The 19,471-nt window shown below is 35.6% G+C and overlaps 1 non-coding gene and 1 pseudogene across 1 annotated transcript; one reads left to right on the plus strand and one right to left on the minus strand.

The window, feature by feature from the left end:
• Positions 1–5,076: 5,076 nt before the first annotated feature.
• On the minus strand, positions 5,077–5,267 carry LOC117284373. The gene has a single exon (XR_004515461.1). It is a non-coding gene; the product is annotated as a U2 spliceosomal RNA (small nuclear RNA).
• A 10,673-nt stretch (positions 5,268–15,940) lies between these two features.
• On the plus strand, positions 15,941–16,720 carry LOC104854414 (annotated as a pseudogene).
• Positions 16,721–19,471: the final 2,751 nt, after the last annotated feature.

Raw genomic sequence — 19,471 nt, forward strand, 5'->3', positions numbered from 1 at the left:
AAAGCAAATCAGAAGCTTGTTATTTCATTATATTTGTATCACAGAACTCATATTGAGACTGGATTTCAGGTCAGGAGCAATTCCCCTATATTTATGTGTCACTACCATCCTCCTCATCAAAGCCTTCATGTTGCTAGTCTTTTCATCTCTTTGGTTCTTCCCTGGTTGGATCCACACCTCTCGTGTCCCTTTGGTTGTCAGTTACCTCCACACTACTTTACATCTCTTCCTCCTGCTCGCAGCTACAAAATTAATTCAGTTTCCTGTTATCCTCCATTCTAACAATCAGAAAGCCTTGTCTTTCCCCTCACTTCACATTTCCTATTTTTCTTGACTTGAAATGAGATGATAAGAAATGCTTTCTCTATGTACCTCGCAGTGTTCTTGTGAAGATCAAACGCATGCAAACTTACCAAAAAGTGTTAAATTTGATACAGATACCACATTATGTTATATTTTATTTCTTTTCATTTTTACCACATTCACAGTATATATAACCAAGAGCTCAGTTTGAGACACTCCTGCTCCCTACTGGGATGCAGGCAGGCTTAGGCATGTTTCGCAAACTGATGAGACAGACCTGTCAGAAGCCTATTTACACGGCCGAGGATCCTCCTAGGAGAGAGGCTGAGTTATATCACCTCCCGAGGTTCAGACATAGGTGGGCATGTCTTAGCAAACCCTGACAGGTCACAAGCAGAAACCTGAAAATTCTTTCCAAAACAGGTTCACCCTACATAAGAAAGAGCTTAGCATAAGGAGTTTACCCCAATAGAAAAATTTGATTGCTAGTAAGAAATAAGGACTTTAAATACACATAGTGATAGAGACTCAAATTTGGCCTTAGTTACATTTCTGGATGCTCCTTACGTAAAAATAATTTTTCTCAAAAAAGGTCACTGTAATCCGAAAACAAAAGAAGAGGGAGAAGGACAAGGAGGAGCAAAAGTGGCTCAAGCCACAAGTAGGCAAACACATTAGTGTAGAGAGAAAGAACTTATGCAATTTCAAATGTCAAGTCTCCTAATTTTCTTTCCTGCATCCGACTGCCTCATATTAATCTTCCTATTGTCACAAAGTAATCTTTTTAAAAGTGGATTCATTACTTTACCCTCCTATTAAATATTCTTATATGGCTGGCCGTTTCCTACCAAATTTTAAAATTATTTAGCATGCCATACAAAACCTGTCATATGCTGTTGCATACTGCTTTTGTTACTCATAAAATAAGTATGGTATTAAGGGGTGAAGAATATTGCAATACTAAACATTAAAATTATAAAAATTAACCTGGTGCTTTATTAGAATTAAATAAAATATATATATCTATTCAGATGTAGTCCTTTTTATAGATTTTTGGGTTCAAATATCAATACCATACTAACATGGCAAACCACAAATTTAATCATAAACTTTATTATTTTTAATTTACGAAGACATTAGCAAATAATACTGGCATCATTGTTGTTCACATTTCCACTTTGATATTTTTGCTATGAAAATGATCTTCTCCCATTACAGTTTTTCATCATTAGACTCAAAGTAAGATGTAACGTGTCATCCACCATTGGCAAAGCCAACATAATTATGTTACAATGAAGACATAATAAAGGTATGATAGTTAAAATGCTTTTGTCCTTGTCATTTCTTCCCCTTCTCAAGTTAATTTCACCATTCTTAGACTCTATTTTTTTCTTGTTTTGCTTACTTCATTTTATTTTGGGATCATGGTTCACTATTATTATTATTATTTTAGGTATATAAAATACCCAGAGAAATATAGGTTTTTATAACTTTCCAACATGAATCCTCCATTCAATATATTTTATCATATGTTATAAAAAGTACCTTTTCACAAAGTGTTATTTTAATAGAAATTATTTCTCATACTTAAAAGCATTTATTCTTTTAATCTTTCTAATGTAGGTACAAGCTCTTAATAAGTATCTTTTCTATTACATTAGACTTAAGAAATATTTCAGCATCATAGATATATTTTCTTTAAACTAAGACTTTGCAGATATTCACACATAAACTAAGGAGTATCTATAAAACCAAAAATGAATCTGCTCCCTCTCCCTTCATGATGTTAAATCAGGATTTTTGGTCTTGGTCTGAAAGGGTGTAAGGTCTACAGAATGTTGGTTTTGTGGAGGATCTGGAGCAGTTCCCAAAATGGAAGGAGGGACCTCAGGAACAAAGAAATTCTGCCTTGACATGTTGCCATTATTATTAAGTTTTACTCACAATATTGTGGTATAGGTTAAATAAAATACATCCTTCAATATATAAGTGCCAGAAACACCAACCTCAGTATTTCCTCCAGATGTTCCCAGAATTTTTTATGTCGGGAAATGAAAGCATGAAGCACATTCTTTCCAGTACCATAGTGATGCATCATGATCTATGTTTCAGGACATAATTATAAAGTAGTGTGTAGAAGAAAACACATACATGAGTGTCTTCAAGAGTCCAGAGGCAGAGGTCTCAGATGAATGAGTGATAGAGCCAGATCTGCAGTTTACAATGATCCCAGAGGAGTTGGGGAGTAGCAACTGTTGATCTTTCTCCTCTTTCTACTTATCTTTTCTCCTACCTTCCTTCCCAAGCCCTGTCAATAATTTTCAGTAAATCAGAAAATTTCCAGATAACAAAAAAGAGAGGTAGTGAAATTCTTTGGTTTTATGACATATTTGTAAAATTAAATATATTACAAGGGTTTTTCAAATTTGAATTTTAACGTAATCCTAAACAAAGTATTTTCACGAGCTTCTGAAAGATATTGGGCTTTAAATATTCTGCCTGGAGGGAGATTTGGGGAAATAGTAACTGTCATGAACATATCCCACGCCTCTCTACCTGGGATCATAGGACAGACCATTATGAGATGTATGGATGATTGAAAGCACAATTCAACCATGAAAGTTAGTATACATGGTACACTAATATTTCCATGTATGGAAATTATAAATAGAATAAAATGTATTTTTGTGGATAAAACAATGAGTTAGTGGGAAGGAGAATGGAATGGAATGATTGTCATCCCATTAATTATCTTAACTTCCTCATATCTAAGTCAACTTTGCAATTCTTAGATGATAGGTAGAAAAGTCATCAAAACTAAGGAAATCTATCTTACTGTTATTTTGTCTTTTTGCTGCTATCTGTAGTTCAGATAAAAATCCTTCATCAAAATGTTTCTGGAAGGACGGTGAACTAAAAGTACTGAATTGCTTGACAAGACCATTGGAGACGGGTTAGACAGAGATATCCTTCATTTACTTTCAAGCTCATGGCAATATTTCCTTACTGCCTCTTATGCACCACAGCAACTGATATAAATTGGAGTGGTTTCATTGCTCTACTTTTGTAATTTTTCTGCTATAAAGCAGTTCTGTTGGAAAAGCACTTCCTCAACCCAACATCAGCCTCTTATAGGCACTTAAATGTCCATGTCTCTCTGACTGCCGCTTTTCAAGAGGTAGGCATCTGTTTTGCTTGAGCTAGTCATATACCACATCCTCACTCCTCAGCTACAGCAGGTGGCCCAGACAGAGGGGCAGAGGATGTCAGCCTGGAGCACCAGAACCTATCTGTTTTCAACATGGAGTTAGAAGTGGAAAATCATTGACTTATTGATGGTAAGATTTAAGCCACACATGCTTATAAAGTCTATAATTGCCAGATATTGCAAATAGTATATATGTCGATCAACATATGAATGGCTAAGTAAAATGTGGTACTTATACACAAGGCGGTACTATTCTGTCATAAAGATAAACTTGAGGCATTTGTAGGCAAGTGGATGTAACTTGAGAACATAATGTTAAGTGAAATAAATCAGATGGGCAAGCTTAAAAGTTGCATGATTTCTCTTACATGGAAAACTCAATATTTACATGCAAATAAAGAGCAAAAGAGAAGACAGACATAGGAAGTAGGGAGAAATTCAAATAATTGCTCAAATTACTTCTTCCATTGTTTCAAAAATGTTTTAATAGGTAAATTAATTTGTTTCATTTTATATTACTAATTTCTCTTAGTTCATTGAGAAAAAGGGTTTTTGGGGGTTTGCTTTTTTTTGGGGTACCGGGTGTTAAACTTGGGTCCTTGCGCTTGCAAGGCAGGCCACCGAACCGCTGAGCTAAATCCCCAGCCCTAAAAAGAAGGGTTTTTGATATAATCTGTTTGTTTCTTCTGTGTAAGAGTCCTTTTTGTCTATGACTTGTACCCTGAGTAGCTGCTTTTTAAGATTAGGATACACAGTGTATTTATTAACTTGTTATTCTCTTATTATTTTGTTATGAAATTTGGAGGTTTTTTCATGAAAAAAAGTCTATTCCACTTCCAGTTAGAAAAAAAGTTGTTTTGAAAGAAAAATTCAGCAGTGGCATGTGTGGGGGGCGGGCTTTTACTTAGTTTTCATGGCCATATATTTTGTGGTTCCGTGTATCACTTATTCCTGAAAGGTGAGTGCTTTCTCTCCTTACTTTTGATATGTCAATATATTCCTTTCTCCTTGCCTCAGTGAATTCAACTGAGATTTATTTTACTTAACTGCCCTAAGTGCTGTAAACCTACTCATGGAAAAATAAGCAAAAATTTACTATATAGATTTATATAAATATTTGTCAATTTCACCCAAGAGTAGCGGGTGTCTGTATTATCTTGATTTTTTTTAGATCGGTATGCTCACAAATATATACACGTTTGGTTTATTGTTTTGTTTCCCATCTTGGCTCTTGAGATTTTGATGCCCTGTCCTCAGCACCTAGTTCCTTGTCTGGGGTGCACTTGTAGTTAATCATTATTTGATGTTTTCCGTCCTGGTAGTGGAGGTTTTGTTTGATGCTCTATCCTCAGGACCCAGGACAGTGTGTGGCACGCGCTGGCAACTAATCAGTATCTGCTCCATGAATGAATGTGGGTCAGACGAGACAGTGGATCAACGGAGGTAAAGTGCTGAGCCCACCTGCCGTGACTCTTCAGGCTACAGCCAGCCCAGGATCTCTGCACAGCTCTGTTTACCAGATCGTCTTCTGCTCACTCATTTGGTTTCCCTTGTTCTTTCCCTAGGGGGGGTGCACCGTTCCTGGAAGTACTGCAATACCAGGTCGATGCATGGAGTGGACGGAGCAAGCTCCTATTCCATCTCCCAGCTCCAAAAATCCATTTAATATATTGTCCTGGGATAGAAGACGTATCAGGTATTAAACTGATAAGAATAGGTACTACACTTGATCTCAGCCAAAAGGCCTAGAAGCGATAGTACTAAGTTGATTTTAATGACAGTATCATTTTACTTTGATCTTACAGTGCGCTGGAGTTCACTATGTTGTCTTTTTTTTTCTTTTTTTTTTTTTTTCTTTTCCTTTCTTTTTTTTCCTGTACTGGGGATTGATCTCAGGACCTTGCAAGGCACTGTGTCAACGAGCTAAATCCCCAGCCCTGAGTTGTCTACTCTTGCTAGTAAAAACTTCTAAAAATTATTTTATTTCTTACTGAATAAAGAGAAAAATAGGGTAAAGGAATTTTAAATAGGATCTAATTGTAATTATATATACCTTTTCTGGTCTTGTTTTGGATTTTATGTCCTAAGCTATTTGGAGAACAGTTATATTGTAATGAAAATAGTAGAGGAAGATAAAAACAAAATAAAAAAGAAAAGTAAGTTTAAATATCTGGTTTCCTTAAATAATATTTAAATCCTTACTTTCTCATTGCTCAGGTACAATATCCGAAACCCGAACTATGTGGAGAAAGGGTTTGTCTTGGCTCAGAGTTTACAGAGGTTTCAGTCCGTAGTTATCTGGCTCCAAGGCAGGGTGTCATGGCAGAGGGTACGACAAAAGAGAAACAGCTCATGGCATGGGGAGAGAAAGCACAACCTGATCAAAGCAGGAGGGGAGATACATCCTTCCAGGCCGTGCCCCCAGTGACCCTCCGCCCAACACCACAGTGAGCTATAAGCTCATCACTGGACTCCTCGCAAGCACAAGGACCTGAGTTTCACCCCCAGTACAAAAAAAAAAAACAAAGAAACAAAAACAAAAACAAAACAAAAAAACCAAAAAAAAGAAAAATCTCATCACTGGACTAATCCACTGATGACTATGACATCGCCATGACCCAGTCACCTCCCAAAAGCCCCACCTATGGGTGTATGAGGCTTTGGGGGGACATAAACCATAGCAGCTCCTCTCCTGTTTTGCACAGGTTTAGGGAATGCAGTGATGGGAAGCGAAGTCCTTTTCGAAGTTCTGAATCATCTTAGTTTTATTTTTGCATTAATTTGACTGCCTTCACTTACCATGATTGCATTTTATCTTGAATAGCCCGTTAAGAATTAGTTACACTGTGTTAAACAAACTGACAATACTCTCCTTTATAGATCAGTATATAAATGAATTGACAGCTATTGGAAAAATGGCAGGCTAGAACACTTGTTTTAGTTTATCAGTGCATCCCCTATGCATTTAGAGCAATTATTTAAGAAATAAAACCAATTTAAGATAGTAGTATTTGGCAAGTAGAGGTTTAAAATAAATTAGTGGAATAGTTTTTATATCATTTGACATATTTTAATTTAAGTAATTATAATAAAGTAGAATAGTTCTATCAACCACAGTACTTCTCCCCTTATCTATATTGTTGAAACATATTCGTTCGTATCCACTTGCAAATACTTTTTTAATTGCCAAAATCATTGGCATTACCATATTCAGTATTATGACTTATATGTCATCGATTGCATTTTAATTTGTCAATTTCCCAACTGCATTAGAAAATAGCATAATTTAATCAGCATTATGTTTACAAGTCATATTTTAATGACTTTTTTCTCAATTGTACTTTCATATAAACAATGTCATACATGTACACTTATTTTGTGTTATTTTAGCCAAAGTTCAAATAAAAAGGAGATTGAAAATAGGAGGCATTTGTAAACATAATATGCCACTTATTCACCCTTTTATTCTTTTATCTAAGATCACTGTAGGTATTACATTTATTTGAAAAGATGATTTCCCCTTTATTCTCAATAGTACATTTTCACTCACTGTATTAAATAATATCAAGAGCTCAATAATAATATAATGAATGGTAACAACAAAACAGCTCACTTGATTTAGCAAATGCATACTTGTCCATCTTTACTAATTCACCTTTCAATGGATCATTCCTTCTACAAAAGCAATTGGTTTTTCTATAGGGTGCATCTGCGAGAGTGAATTCCACTTTACTTTCATAGAGATATTACACATCAACAAATAACATTTGAATTTAAAATTTCAACTTACTGTAAGAGCTTAAACCACTGATATTTTTGATCAAAATAATGAGAAGCTTTCCCCCTAATACTGAAAACATGATTTCCCCCCCGTGTGCTAGTTTTGCCATAAAAGAAGTATTTTCCAGTGTTCCAAGTACTGATATGTCTTTCCTACCAGTTTCATCTTTATGCTATATCATATCTTCTGTAAGAAATCAGTGTAACAATTTTTCCATTTGCAAGCTGATGAATTAAGAATAAATTCATGAAGAAAATTAAGATAATCTAGAGCACTTAAAGCCAACATTGATTCATAAAATTCAACTTACACTAATCTTTTCAGACACTCAGGCATGCCAGCAGGTGACATGGAACTATACATAATAAAATATAACATTCTAGTGAGAGAATTGAAGTATAACCAAATACGGATGAATAACCTAACTGATATTGAAGCCTGGAAGACTCTAACCTAGAAAGTTATTTCACTGTATAAAAGGTCTTTCAACTAGTTTGCTACTTAAAAGAATCACGAAATTATGAAATGTTCTCTGCTTAAGCACATACAAAATAGAAAAAAATAAGTTTTCTCTTTTACTAATTAATATTGCAAATAGAAAAAAATCCTTTTTTGGGTCAACATCAGTTTTGTAGGGCAATTATGGTTATAGAGAACTGTGATTCCTTATTAGACGGCAATTATCCCATTAATAGAAATAGTTATAATAAAAATAAATTTTGGAATGCATTTCATAATATGATTTTTATTCATAAGTTGATACTTTCTAAAACCTGGTAAATTTAGCAGGAATTTTTTTACCATCCCCATTTTAGTGGTGAGCAAACTGAATTCACAGACATCAAAGGAATTGCTCGAGGACACTCAGGTTATAGTCACAGGGTCCCTCACACTGCATGTTGCTTCCGCCTGTAAAGAATACCCAGAGCTTCAAAAACTTGCTCTCCCAAGTTTATAAGGTGGAGTGGTGGTGGAAGCTTAAAACTAAAACTACAAGACTTTGAATCTTTAGGAAAAAATGTTATAAGACTTTGACTATTTAGAAATCATTTTTGTGAAAAATTCCTTATTTAGGCAAAAATTCAAATCTATGGTCTGTCTATTTACAACAGAGTCCTTAAAGACTTATCATATATGCTGTGATTTGTTCTTTCCACAGTTTGTGGGACATTATCCTTTCCTTCTTGAAGCTTTACTCATTCAGCCTGCAGTTGCTTCTAATGCAGGGCCTCCGACTCTGGGAGTGGAATTAAATGATATTAAAATGTCATCAGCCACTTGGAAACAGTCACTGTGATTCCTTACCTTTCTACAACCATCATTTCCTGCAGCACTTTTTTTCTGTGGTTCCTTATTAGACAGCAATTATCCCATTAATACAAATAGTTATAATAAAAATAAATTTTGGAATGCATTTCATAATGTGATTTTTATTCATAAGTTGATACTTTCTAAAACCTGGTAAATTTAGCACGTATTTTTCCTCTACAGTGTGAAAGCTAAATAACTGAGTCTGACTTATTAGAATATTGTTTCAGTAGAATCTAAATTTGATCACAATTTGACTGCAGAAACTTTTCTGTAAGGATTACTGAGCTTGTAAGGTGATAGACAAGTGTGTGTGTGTGTGTGTGTGTGTGTGTGTGTGTGTGTGCGTGTGCGCGCTCGCGCGAGCGCACATGTCTGGGTGTGTTTAAGTAAACTGATGATACTTGATGGATGGACCGATTCTGATGTGTTAATTAAAAGCCAGCCCATTGCCTCATGAGCATGCATTTTAGAATTTAAGCATATATATAATTTGTAGATTTTAAGATGACTTATTCTTAGTGCATTTTATAACATCATTATTAAGGTGAATATACTGTAATATTTTGGATACTTTTTCTTTTCTTTTTTTCTTTTTTTCTTTTTTTTTTTTTTTTTTTTTTTTTTTTTTTTTTTTTTTTTTTTTTTTTTTTTGGTATCAGGAATCCAATTCGGTACCTTTAGCTTGTAAGGCAGGTAGTAGAACCACTGAGCTAAATCCTCAGCCCTTGGATACTAATTTTTTAAATTATATAATACACTATAAAATTTTAAACAGTGTGTAAAGAATGTTTGTTCTTACCAAGAATTCAGCCTATCCTGTAATAGTTGTTTCATATTCATTATAATTTCAGAACAATATGTTATTGGCAATTTGGAGGATTAAGATATGAAAATAGATGTAGTTGGACATCATCCATCTTTGTTTTGGGAACAGGAAAATTCCTATTCAGGGTTTATCTTCAAAAACAGTGTTTTATAAAGAATGAGAAACTAGAGTAATTCATAGGAAAATGGGTGCATATTGAAGCCATACTCTTAAGTGAAATAAATAAGACACACGTGTGTATACCAAACAGTTTTTCTGGTGTGCAAAACTAAAAGTGTAAACAAGGTTCAAATTGTATAATAAATAATGTGAAATAGGAAAAGGGCTAAAGGTGTAGGGGAAGTGGGAAGGGTAGGGGAAAAGAAAGAAGGGAAAAGAAAAAATATGAGAAAAGGAAAAATGGAAACAAAGTCTTTGTAAATAGGGGAGGTTGGAGGGGGTGAAAGGAGGGTAGGGAGCATGGGGAAAAAATGAGATCCAAGATCTGTCATTTAAAGTACAAAATCCCAAATGTTAACTGTACTGTATACTTAAAAAGTTCCAATAAACTCAATGAAAAAACAAAACTTTTAGTGAGAAACTTTTTCATATTTAATGGGTTCTGCTGGCAATCTATAATTATAGTCCTCTTAATATACATACCAGTTTTCTTGTGTGTTTTCACAGAAGATTTTTTAAAATATACATCTTGGCTATAAAAAACAACATGACATCATTTATAATATAAATTCTAATAATTTTTTTCTTAATCAAAACAACTTTTTTTTTGCACTGAGGATCGAACTTGGGACCTTGCTCTTGTGAAGCAGGTGGCAGAACCACTAGCTAAATCCCCGGCCACCTGACTTTATCTTTTAATACAAAATCAAAACATGTTTATATTTAAAAATTAGAAAATGCAGATGAACAAAAAGTGTCTCCATTTATTTCCAAATATCCAGAAGCTTGTCACTGAAACTCTATTGTGTATGAATCTATTAATATATGCTGCAAAATATATTTTATTTGTAGCAAAATTAGCAAATTAACTTTTTGTATTTATCTTTCTTTCAGTTAATTTACTGTCAGCCTTTTTTATATCAATGAATATACTTCAACTCTGTTACTCTTAATGACTAAACTCTTGGCTATACTGTAAGACTCCAATAAATATGATATATGTTTAAGTGTCATGTCACAAAGTAAGGGAAGATTATGAAAAAATAAAGCAGAACACATAAGTATACATAGAAATACTGAATGTAGGTAGTAAATACATGTACTTTCCAACTCAGCAATTCCTGCAACTTTTGAACTTTCAAAATATTGTTCGTGTTTATGTATGGCCAGTATCTTCTAGCAATTTGGAGGCTTAAGATATGAAAATAGATGAGTTGGACATTAACCATCTTTGTTTTGGGAGTAGGAAAATTACTATTCAGGGCTTATCTTCAAAACACAGCATTTTATAAAGAATGAGAGAGAAACTAGAGTCATTCATACCAAAAGAAGCTAGAAGGCCTGTTGATGTCTCTAGGCATCTTCTTGAACAAAGTCTAAATTCATTTTGTATCTTCAAGGTTATTATAGGTAACATTTTAAAAACAAATATTCTGCTACATAAGATGTCATTCTCTCATTTTGTAAAGTATTTTTCTCATCATCTTCCACTCTCTTCCAACATTTTGTGGTTGCTCTACCTAGTTCCCAGAGCAACCTTATATAGTTTGGCTGTACTCTATTTTCTTATGAAGTTTTGTAAAGTTATCCACAATACTGCAGCAAGATAACTACAGAATTTTAGTAAAATTTAATTAAAATATTTTTTCTCATGTAACTGGATATTCCAGAGAAGTTTTACCACTGGCTTATTAGTTTTGACCAAATCGTCACAGTACTTTGAGTGGATTAGATTGAATCTATGGAACAATTTAGGTAGAATTAATATACTACTGATACTGAATCCTCCCACTCATTAACATGGTATAACTTTGCACTCAGTCTTCCTTTATTTTTTTCAATAATGTTCTTATTTTTCAGTGTAGATTACCTGCATAACTTTTGTTAAAATTTATTTTAAAAATAGTATTTGCAAATTTAATTTTAATTGTTAGTACATGAAGATACAATGGATTCTATGTAATTATTTATTGTCCAGTGACACTGGTAAATTTACTTTTTAGAAAGACTTTTAGTGGTGTCTGTTAGACTTTTTATTTACAAAGCAATGTTCTTTGTGGATAAAAGGATATTGCTTTCTGATCTTTACCAAAGATAGTGACTATAGTATTGTACACATGAGAATAGTTATCAGGATTCTCTATTTCCACTAATTCCTGGATTCCCACTAATATAATGGCTTGGATGTTTTCTGGGATCTGTGATCTCATCCTGAATACAGAAAAATGGAAGCAGGTCACAGGTGCCATTGGTTTGGCACTTGCAAGACAGAGAAGAGTTATACGACATTTTGATTGAAAGAATTCCTAGTTTTTTGGATCAGGAGGATAGAGTTTGAGAGAATAAATATTTCCATGCCTGTATTTTTAGACTTTCTTTTTATTTTCCCATAAATTGAAGCTGGTAGGTTCTATTTTACATATTTGGAATTGTTTTTCTAATGCCTACCCTTTTTGGCCCTTAAGATTACAGCATTAGGGTACCCAAGGATGCCTTTTTCTTTGTGGTTTGGGGCATTCATCCTTTTTGTCTTTGGATATTTTGTGAGAAATAGAAAGGTGTTGCACTGGAGGTTACTAAGGCAGTTGCCAAAATGAACTAGAAATATTCACCATTTTTATTTATGAATCAAAATTCTGAGACCAATTATTCACTATAATCTAATTCAGTTATGTCTCAAGATGAGAAAATATTTACTGTTGCATCAGAGTGTTTTATTCATAAAAATTATCTGTACATTTTGCCATTATAGTTATGAATAACTAGGCATATATAATTAAATTAACTATGTCCATATATAACACAAAAACACTGCATTCTAAATTAGAAAGCTAGCTGCCACCTCACCACCCATGGTGTAACCATCAACTAACTCCAAGTTGGCTCTGCATTTTGTTTCCCCTTAGCACTGGGCAGCAGAGGTGTGGACTGGCTGACCTGATCCTGGAGAAGGACATGCCCAGAGAGAAAAAGTACACCCAAAGGTTAGCAGACACAGAGAGAAAATGAGTATCTGCTAGTAGCTTCCAGAATTCCAGTATTATCCTCCCAAAGTGTCTGGGTAAGAGAAAAACCCGGAGACCACCATAGAGAGGGAGTCGGCTAAACACAGAGCTCCCTCCTGAGAAGTTTAAGCTCTGACTAGGAAAGACACAGACCTTCCCCTTAGTAGAAATATTAAAACAGGCCCAGTTCACACTGACATTAAGTCCAACTGTCTTCTTCGCTCGCTCTCTCTCTCTCTCTCTCTCTCTCTCATTGAGTTTATTGGTACATTTTAGGTATACAGTACAGTTACATTCATTATTGGGATCTTGTACCTTTACATGACAGGTCTTGGTTCTTATTTTTCCCCTAGTCCCTACCCTCCTTTCACCCCATCCTTCCTTCCCTATTTACAAATACTTTAATTCTATTTTTTCATTTTCTTATATTTTTCCCTTATTACCTTTCCCCTACCCTTCCCACTTCCCCGATACTTTTAGCCCTTTTCTTCCTATTTCACATTGTCAATTATATCATTAGGATCTTACGTACCATTATAGTTTTTCACACCAGAGAAATTACTCAGTATTTACACATGTGTGACTTATTTATTTCACTTAGGAGCATATCCTCAAGATGTATCCATTTTCCTATGAATAACTCTAATTTCTCATTCTTTATGGCTGAGTACTATTCTATTTTATGCAAAAACCACTCTTCTTTATCCAGTTTCCAACTGATGGGCAAATGGGCTGTTTCAAAGTTTTAGCTATTACAAACTGTGCCGCTATAAACATAGGTGAGCATATATCACTATGATATGATGCTTTTAATTCTTTTGGAAAGATACCCAGCAGAGGGGTGGCTGGGTCGAACAGGACCTCTAATCCCAGCTCTTTGAGGTATCTCCATATTGATTTCCATAGTGGTTGCACCAGTCTGCACTCCCACCAACAGTGGAGAAGGGCTCCTTTCTCCCCACAACCCTGCCAACATTTGTTATTGTGTGATTTCGTCATAGCAGCCATTCTTTGTGGGATGAAGTGGAATCTCAGTGTTGTTTTCATCTGCATCTCTTGAATGAGCAGAGATATGGAACTTTTTTTCATATATTTACTTGCTGCTTTTACTTCTTTGTCTGAGAAATGTCTGTTCATTTTTTAATCGGGTTTTTATATTCAGGGATGCTGATTGTTTTGAGTCTTTATATTTTCTAGATAAGAGTCCTTTGTCTGAGGAACAGCTGGTAAAAATTTTTTCCCACACTGTAGGTTGTCTTTTAGTTCTGTTGATGGTTTCTTTTGCAGTGCAGAAGCTTTTTAATAAGACGAGATTCCAGTTGTTGATTCTTTCTTCATTTCCCATGCTACTGAGGATTTGTTCATAAAGTCTTCCTATGCTAATGTCTTCAAGAGTTCTGCCTACCTTATCTTCCAGCAAGTTTACTGTTTCTGTTTTAATATTTAGATCTTCAATCCACTTGGATTTTACTTTAGTGCATGGTGAAAGATAAGGGTCTAGTTTTAATCTGTGGCAGGTTGAAATCCAGTTTTTCCAACACCATTTATTAAAGAGGATATCTTGCTTGCAGTGAAAATGGTCGGCTCCTTTGTCAAAGATGAGGTAGCTAAGTACATCTGAAGTTGTTTTTGTATCTTCCAGCTGTCGTCTTAAACTCCTGCTTTGTGGCCTGCATCCATCAGAGACTACAGAGTAGATTGTTATTCCCTTCTACACATGGACAAGCAATGATCCACCTCAGCTTGGATGGTTATCCCAGTGTGGGGTGACTAGATAGAAGGGCTTTTGGAACAGGGAGGGCACCTCACAAACCCATGGGCCCTAAAGCTAGGTAGAAAAAAATTGTGACTCATTGTAATCCAAGACTGAGAAGAACCCATTCATTCAAAAACACAGAGGAATTTTTTTATAGATTTTTTTTTCTCTTTTACTGATATTTCAGTATATGGAGTTGTTTTCTTTTTCTTTTCTTTCTCTTGTTTTTGTTTTGCTTTCTCTTTCTTAATTTTACTTATTTTTTTTCTTGTTTTCCTTTGATTTACTCCCTTTTTATCCTTGCTTGTACTTTTCTATAAGATATTGAATAATATTAGTTTCCTTTTACTTTCTGATAGGATCCTTTATTTCATTTTATCACCTACTTCTTATCTTCCATTGCTAAAGCTTTCAACTTCTACTTTTTTCATACTCTCATTCCCCCACCCCTCTATATTTGCTAGTACAAACGTTCAGCTTTAAGAATATTTAAATAGCTAACTCTATGCTGGTATTTTTGAATACTGTTCTATTGTTAGTAGAAGGAAAGTGTTGCTTTAGTAGAGCTTTACTCTAGGTCAATATTTTGTCTGTATTAGTGTTTATACTATATTTATAGATCTCTCTCATTTGGCTAAGTGTGGCACATTATTGGTACTTAGGGTAGCTCAAGATCCAGTTTGTCTTTGACAAAAACTGTTGCTATAGGTAAGATAACATAGTTGTTGCCATTCATTGGTTTTCTCTAGTGCCAGTATCTGGATCACTTTGCTGTCATTAACAATGCTGTGGCCCAGTCATGAAAAACTCAGTACTGAGCCAAATATACTTCCCCCTTCCTTCCCAAATAAAAGAAAGGGAGGGGATTCTGGGACAGAGGCAAAAGCCTATAGTTGGCTACTTCCAGAGTGCATTACTGAAAAGCAGACATTAACTAAAGAAGTCTACATTCTTGCAAAAGGATCTTCCAATATAATTAACTTGTAAGCCTCAGCACCCCCCCAAAAAAAAATAGAAACATAAGAAGACAAGGAAACAAAATGTCTCCAAAAACTCCCAACTCCCACAAATCCAATTCATAGGGCATCAATGAGGAGGAAATAAGAAACTACACAGTTGAATTATTTGAAAGAATAACAGAGGTTAAAAAATCAATAAGGTGCTTGGTGAGTTTAAAGAGTATAATAATTACACATGTTATAATCCTAATAAGCAAAAAAGATCATTGAGACTATATATGACACTAAAAAGCCTAATTGCTAAATAAAGTATTGCAAAACATGAGTGTACACCATACAAAAGAAATAGAATCCATGAAAAGGTACCAAATAGAAACTCAGGACGTTAAAGATTCCACTGAATATACTAGCAGCAGAAATGACCAATGTGAGGACAGAGTCTCATAACTAGATGACAAGGCTATTAGCAGCCACCAGTTAATAAGAGATGCCTTAAAAACAATGAGAGAATGCTTTCCCCGGAGGCGGCAGCAGCAGCAGCTGGAGCCTGGGGCTATCACCACTGCCTGCTTCATTCACTCACAAGCCTGGCCAGGATGAGACCTCTCTCCGTGAGCAGTGAAGACTTTGATATGCGTGGCTCCACATGCATTTCTGCTGACCAACACCTGGCCTCCAGCCTGAGCCCCAGCCAGGACAAGAGCATGAAGAGCCTACAGAACCTCCACAGCCAAGAGGATGATGACTCCTCCTCCGAGGGCGGCAGTGGTAATGTTTTCTCCATCCTAAACCCAACCACATCCAGCAGCACGCAGAGAGACCCTATTTCCTGAGATGAACGACAGTGATACTTCAGCTGCCATGGACTTCATTTCCACAGCTGAGGATCAGCCCATCAACCTGTGTAACAAGCTCCTACCCAGCACGGCACTGAATGTACCCTCTTACTCCCCCAGTGGCTGTGGAGGCACATCAAATATGGGGTGAAGACTTCCTAAGTCACCCCCATACAGATCTGGGAGCTACGATTCCATCAAGACAGAGGTCAGTGGCTGCCCTGAGGATCCGACAGTAGGCCCGGCACCCACAGCAGATGATGATGATGACCATGATGGCCACGAGGACAATGATGAGATGAATGACTGTGAGGGTATGGCCCCTGAGCATCTCAAGGCCTTCAACACATTTGTGCATCTCTTTGTGCATGAGAACCTGGACCACATGGTGCCCATTTCCAAGTAGCCCAAGGAGAAGATCCATGCCATCATTAAGTCTTGTAGCTGTCAGTTCCCTGAGTTCCAGGAGCAGGCCCACAAGCCATGCGCGCATACCTCGAGTCCTGCCTGCCCAAGAAAGACATGGAGATTACTAGACCCATACCTCCCCGCCTAAACTCGGTGCCAACAGAGTGAAAATGGCCATACTTCCACAATTGCTATACAAATTCAATGCAATCCCAATTGAAATCCCAACAGTATATTTCACAGAACGAGAGAAAACAATCCAAAAATTCATTTGGAACCAAAAGAGACCTAGAATTGCAAAAGCAATTCTAGGCAACAGAGACACGACAGGGGGTATCACAATCCCCAACATGAAACTGTACTGCAAAGCCACTGTGATAAAAACAACATGGTACTGGCAAAGAAACAAACCCAAGTATCCGTGGGATAGATTAGGAGATACAAAAACAACTCCAGATATACCCAGCAATGTCATCTTTAACAAAGTAGAGGAAAGATAAACTCTAACAAATGGTGTTGGAAAAACTGGATTTCAACTTGCTAAAGATTAAAGCTAGACCCCTATCTTTCACCATGCACTAAACTAAAATCCAAGTGGTTAAAAAAATCTAAATATTAAAATAGAAACATTAAACTTGCTGGAAAATAAATTAGCTAGAATTCTCAAAGACATTTGCACAGGAAAAGACTTTATGAACAATTCCTCAGTAGCAGAAGAGCTAGCACAAAGAATCCCCACCCGGGGTCACATCGTATTAAAAAGGTTCTGCACTACAAGAGAAACCACCAACAGAGCTAAGAGACAACCTACAATGTGGGAAAATGGTTTTGCCAGCTGTTCCTCAGACAAAGGTCTACTATCTAGAATATATAAAGAAATCAAAAAGAGTCAGACACCCCCCAAATATAATGACCCAATCCAAAACTGAGTATCTGAAGTGCAAAGACATTTCTCAGACAAACAAGTAAAAGCAGCAGATAAACATGAAAAAATGTTCCACATCACTGGTCACTCAAGATATGCAGATGAAAACAACACTGAGATTCCACCTCTCCCCAGAAAGAATAGCTGCTATCAAGAAATCAACCAATAACAAATGCTGGTGGGATTGTGGGGGAAAAAGCAACCCTTCTCCATTGTTGGGAGTGCAGACTGGTGCAACCACTGTGAGAATCAATATGGGGATGCCTCAAATAACTAGGATTAGAGGTCACACTTGATTCAGCTATCCCTCTGCTGGGTTTCTTTAAAAAAAAAAAAAAGAATCATACCACAGTGATACATGCTCACCCATGTTTATAGGGGCACAGTTAAATAGCTAAAACTTGGAAACAGCCCAATTGCCCATCAGTTAGAAACTGGATAAAGCAGATGTGGTTTTTCTATAAATTGGAGTACTACTCAGCCATAAAGAATGAGAAACTACAGACATTTATAGCTAAATGGATGAACATTGAGGCCATACTCAAGTGACATAAATAGGTCAAACATGTAATTACCAAATTGTTTCTCTGATGTAAAAAACTAAAAGTGTAAATAAGGTTCAAATTGTATAATTAATAATGTGAAATAGGAAGAAAAGGGCTAAAGGAGTAGGGGAAGTGAGAAGGGTAGGGGAAAGGAAAGAAGAGAAAAGAAAAAATATGAGAAAAGGAAAAAAATGGAAACAAAGTCCTTGTAAGTAGGGAAGGGTGGAGTGGGTGAAATGAGGGCAAAAATGTGAGGAAAAAATAAGAATCAAGGATATATCATGTAAACATACAAGATCCCAATCATGAATATAACTGTACTATATACCTAAAAAGTACCAATAAACTTAATGAAAAAAATTGAGGACCTGCCCAAAATATGTTTATAGTGAATAACCTTTTCAATATAGCAACTTTGCCCTTCGCTTGGTGGCAGTGCTATGGCAGTCAGAGAGGCTCAACTCCTCAGTTCTTGGGGGCAGTCAGTCTGATTTTTATATAATTTAGTGGTGCTTTAGAAATTCTGTTTTTGTTGTTTCAGAGCTCAACAGCTCAATCCCTTTTCACCTGTGTGTACCTAAGACCAATGGGAACCTTTGTATTTTTGCTCCTAGTCTTGGACTCAGTGAAAGTGTACTGTTTACATATACAGATGCCCCCAGCCCCTGTGTGTGCAGCTTATAAGTCTGTAATGGATAAAGAAAATGTGGTATCTACACACAACAGAATACTACTCTGCCATAAAGAAGGATAAACTTCAGTCACTTTTCATAATGATAACAGATCAATCAGACACACAAGATTAAATGTCACATGGCTTCTCTTATATGAGAAATCCAAAATGAATAAAGAGCAAAATAAGAGATAATAGTAGGTAGAACGAGAGACATCATTTTCAAATAGGAAGTAGATAAAGAGATGGAAGAACAGAAGAGGGCTGGGAGGGGAGGGGATAAAAACAAGAATTAAAATGTGTTATTCACCAACCCCACACAAGGAACATAATCATTATGCATTGCAAATGTGTACTAATAAAAAATAAAATCTGAAAAAATAGATTTTTATTATGATTTTGCATAGCAATTCTCCAGATTACTTTAGTTGATGTGTATATAGATTTATATTTTTAGTGTAGCATCTCCAAGCAAAATATTTTATTTTTCCATTTGATTAACTTTAATTTACATATATTTGGCTATCTTTGAGGCATCACAATTTTCATCAGTATTTTTGTTGTGCTTTTCATAAGAATATTTTGATTTTGATTTTTTTTACCCAAAAATATCAAGTTTGAGGGAATATTAATATATAATTTAAGCGAACTCTAGATTGCATAATACAACTGTTTCTTTCTTACTACAGTATAGATACCTATATTTTCTTTCATTTGTTATACACATTCATTTTAAGCATAGACATGTCTTTTCATATATACCAGCTTCAGTTCAA

The sequence above is a fragment of the Fukomys damarensis genome, unplaced genomic scaffold (assembly GCF_012274545.1).
Source record: "Fukomys damarensis isolate Sample0158 unplaced genomic scaffold, DMR_v1.0_HiC HiC_scaffold_36, whole genome shotgun sequence".
Classification (NCBI taxonomy): domain Eukaryota; kingdom Metazoa; phylum Chordata; class Mammalia; order Rodentia; family Bathyergidae; genus Fukomys; species Fukomys damarensis.